This window comes from Idiotropiscis lumnitzeri, unplaced genomic scaffold (assembly GCF_059441095.1).
Source record: "Idiotropiscis lumnitzeri isolate Australia: NSW breed Sydney's pygmy pipehorse unplaced genomic scaffold, RoL_Ilum_1.0 HiC_scaffold_457, whole genome shotgun sequence".
In the NCBI taxonomy this organism is placed as follows: domain Eukaryota; kingdom Metazoa; phylum Chordata; class Actinopteri; order Syngnathiformes; family Syngnathidae; genus Idiotropiscis; species Idiotropiscis lumnitzeri.
Genome location: NW_028283994.1, coordinates 10001 through 14123, shown reverse-complemented (window position 1 = coordinate 14123; position 4123 = coordinate 10001). Strand labels below are relative to the sequence as shown.

At 62.0% G+C, this 4123-nt stretch overlaps 1 non-coding gene across 1 annotated transcript in view; it reads left to right on the top strand.

Annotated features, from left to right (window-relative positions):
* Positions 1 to 3980: 3980 nt before the first annotated feature.
* The window catches only part of LOC148314095 (18S ribosomal RNA), a 1933-nt gene continuing 1790 nt past the window's right edge, over positions 3981 to 4123 (top strand). Inside the window, exon 1 of the ribosomal RNA XR_015841971.1 lies at positions 3981 to 4123. This exon is cut by the window's right edge and continues 1790 nt beyond it. This is a non-coding gene — a ribosomal RNA (18S ribosomal RNA).

Sequence of the window (4123 nt, the reverse complement as noted above, 5' to 3'; positions counted from 1 at the left end):
TAAGTCCCCTTTCCAGCGGGGAACTTTGAAACATTGTATCCGACCACTGAAGGCTGTTGGCGGGCACGGCGCGGCAAACAGCCCGCACTCAGGCATGGAGCTCCGGGGAAAGTTGCCTAATTTCTTCTAAGTCCCCTTTCCAGCGGGGAACTTTGAAACATTGTATCCGACCGTGGAAGGCTGTTGGCGGGCACGGCGCGGCTCATAGCCGGCCCTCGGGCACGGAGCTCCGGGTGAATTTTCACAAATTTCTTCTAAGTCCCCTTTCCAGCGGGGAACTTTGAAACATTGTATCCGACCGTGGAAGGCTGTTGGCGGGCACGGCGCGGCTCATAGCCGGCCCTCGGGCACGGAGCTCCGGGTGAATTTTACAAATTTCTTCTAAGTCCCCTTTCCAGCGGGGAACTTTGAAACATTGTATCCGACCGTGGAAGGCTGTTGGCGGGCACGGCGCGGCTCATAGCCGGCCCTCAGGCACGGAGCTCCGGGTGAATTTTCACAAATTTCTTCTAAGTCCCCTTTCCAGCGGGGAACTTTGAAACATTGTATCCGACCGTGGAAGGCTGTTGGCGGGCACGGCGCGGCTCATAGCCGGCCCTCGGGCACGGAGCTCCGGGTGAATTTTCACAAATTTCTTCTAAGTCCCCTTTCCAGCGGGGAACTTTGAAACATTGTATCCGACCGTGGAAGGCTGTTGGCGGGCACGGCGCGGCTCATAGCCGGCCCTCGGGCACGGAGCTCCGGGTGAATTTTCACAAATTTCTTCTAAGTCCCCTTTCCAGCGGGGAACTTTGAAACATTGTATCCGACCGTGGAAGGCTGTTGGCGGGCACGGCGCGGCTCATAGCCGGCCCTCAGGCACGGAGCTCCGGGTGAATTTTCACAAATTTCTTCTAAGTCCCCTTTCCAGCGGGGAACTTTGAAACATTGTATCCGACCAAAGGAAGGCTGTTGGCGGGCGCGGCGCGGCTCATAGCCGGCCCTCGGGCACGGAGCTCCGGGTGAATTTTACTCAATTCTTCTAAGTCCCCTTTCCAGCGGGGAACTTTGAAACATTGTATCCGACCACTGAAGGCTGTTGGCGGGCGCGGCGCGGCTCACAGCCCGCCCTCAGGCACGGAGCTCCGGGGAAATTTGCCTCATTTCTTCTAAGTCCCCTTTCCAGCGGGGACCTTTCAAACATTGTATCCGACCACTGAAGGCTGTTGGCGGACGCGGCGCGGCTCACAGCCCGCCCTCAGGCACGGAGCTCCGGGGAAATTTGCCTCATTTCTTCTAAGTCCCCTTTCCAGCGGGGAACTTTCAAACATTGTATCCGACCACTGAAGGCTGTTGGCGGGCGCGGCGCGGCTCACAGCCCGCACTCAGGCACGGAGCTCCGGGGAAATTTGCCTCATTTCTTCTAAGTCCCCTTTCCAGCGGGGACCTTTCAAACATTGTATCCGACCACTGAAGGCTGTTGGCGGACGCGGCGCGGCTCACAGCCCGCCCTCAGGCACGGAGCTCCGGGGAAATTTGCCTCATTTCTTCTAAGTCCCCTTTCCAGCGGGGACCTTTCAAACATTGTATCCGACCACTGAAGGCTGTTGGCGGACGCGGCGCGGCTCACAGCCCGCCCTCAGGCACGGAGCTCCGGGGGAATTTGCCCCCTCATTTCTTCTAAGTCCCCTTTAGGCGACCAGGGGTTGACAATTTAGGTGACCAGGGGTTGACAATTTAGGCGACCAGGGGTGACTTTTAGGCGACCAGGGGTGAGGTTTAGGCGACCAGGGGTGAGGTTTAGGCGACCAGGGGTAGCGTTTAGGCGACCAGGGGCGTTGCAGTTCCGCCGAATTGCATTAGGGGCGCTGCAGTAGGCAAACGTTTTTACCCCTAGTCAGAGGGTCATTTGCCTACTTCCCAGGTTTACCCGGGTTTTCCAAAACACCTGGGGCACATTTTTAGGAACCACGTTTTTAGAAACAAAAATTCTTCTATGTCCACCTCCGTGAAAGAAATTGCCCAATGGTTCCCGCGGAAGAGAGCTGCCAGGCGGACGCATACTGCAATAACGGCCGCCCTGGCGCTCTGGTGGATGTTATCCTCGAAATTTCTTCTATGTGCCCATTCCAGCGGGCAACTTGCGAACAATGGTGTCCGACCATGGAAGGCTGTTGGCGGACGCGGCGCGGCTCACAGCCCGCCCTCAGGCACGGAGCTCCGGGGGAATTTTCCCCTCATTTCTTCTAAGTCCCCATTCCAGCGGGGAGCTTGCAAACGTGGTATCCGACCACTGAAGGCTGTTGGCGGGCACGGCCCCACCAGCGCAACACGGCACTTCCTATGACTCGGGTCCGACGCAGGAGGAGCGGTCCTCCCGGCCCCGCCACACGGCACTTCCTATGACTCGGGTCCGACGCAGGAGGAGCGGTCCTCCCGGCCCCGCCACACGGCACTTCCTATGACTCGGGTCCGACGCAGGAGGAGCGGTCCTCCCGGCCCCGCCACACGGCACTTCCTATGACTCGGGTCCGACGCAGGAGGAGCGGTCCTCCCGGCCCCACCACCGCCACACGGCACTTCCCATGACCCGGGGACCGACGCAGGAGGAGCGGTCCTCCCGGCCCCACCGCAACACACACAACCACTGACCGATTGGCAATCATGACCCGCCATCGGAGGGCCCCTGCCGGCCCCGGCCTCGCGCCGGGGTGTTCGGGTGGACGGTTCCTTCGGCCTGCGGGTCGACCTCTGAGCGTTGGCCGGCACCGCAGCACCGCAGCACACACATAACCACTGACCGATTGGCAATCATGACCCGCCATCGGAGGGCCCCTGCCGGCCCCGGCCTCGCGCCGGGGTGTTCGGGTGGACGGTTCCTTCGGCCTGCGGGTCGACCTCTGAGCGTTGGCCGGCACCGCAGCACACACACAACCACTGACCGATTGGCAATCATGACCCGCCATCGGAGGGCCCCTGCCGGCCCCGGCCTCGCGCCGGGGTGTTCGGGTGGACGGTTCCTTCGGCCTGCGGGTCGACCTCTGAGCGTTGGCCGGCACCGCAGCACACACATAACCACTGACCGATTGGCAATCATGACCCGCCATCGGAGGGCCCCTGCCGGCCCCGGCCTCGCGCCGGGGTGTTCGGGTGGACGGTTCCTTCGGCCTGCGGGTCGACCTCTGCGCGTTGGCCGGCACTTCCCTACCGTTACCCACCCCACCCCTGGGGTTGTGACAAAACGGCACTTCCTATGACTCGGGGTCCGACGCAGGAGGAGCGGTCCTCCCGGCCCATCTCGCACCCACACCCTGACATGTACTGCACCACACCAACCACTGACCGATTGGCAAGCATGACCCGCCATCGGAGGGCCCCTGCCGGCCCCGGCCTCGCGCCGGGGTGTTCGGGTGGACGGTTCCTTCGGCCTGCGGATCGACCTCTAGCGCACCAACCAGCGCGAAACCGCTTTCGTCGCGAGACCGAGACGACCCTGTCGCGTGCCCGTCGGCCACACGGGCCCAGAGATGTCCTACACGGGAGTTCCGCCGCGCTCGCGGGTGCCCCGCCACGAGAGGGGTGCGGGAGCCCAGGCCCGCGTCAGCCGAGCGGTCCTTCCCGAAAAAGCATGTTTCTCAAACCCTACCGGCGTCTGTCAGAAGACGCCGCCTCCGAGTGCGTGTTGCGGTCGCGGGCGTGCGGGCGGCTCCGGCTCCCTCCCGCGACTGACCGCCACGCGGTAACGCGGCCTCTACGGACCGAGTACATACCGAGGCCCAGCCGACTTCCTCACCGCGCACGGGGGCTGAATCGGTAACGGAAATTTCGGTAGCCCACGTCCGAAAAAAATGAGAGAGAAAAAACAACGAGGGAGGCTGGGGTGCCGCCGGGGGTAACCCCGCGGGAGGCCGTCTCCCGCGGGCGCCGCCCGGTCCCCGCGCCCGGCTCCCCGCTCAGCTCCGGTTCCAATGCAAGAAACACAGACCGCCGGACGCGAGGGCTACCTGGTTGATCCTGCCAGTAGCATATGCTTGTCTCAAAGATTAAGCCATGCAAGTCTAAGTACACACGGTTCCGATACAGTGAAACTGCGAATGGCTCATTAAATCAGTTATGGTTCCTTTGATCGCTCCACCGTTACTTG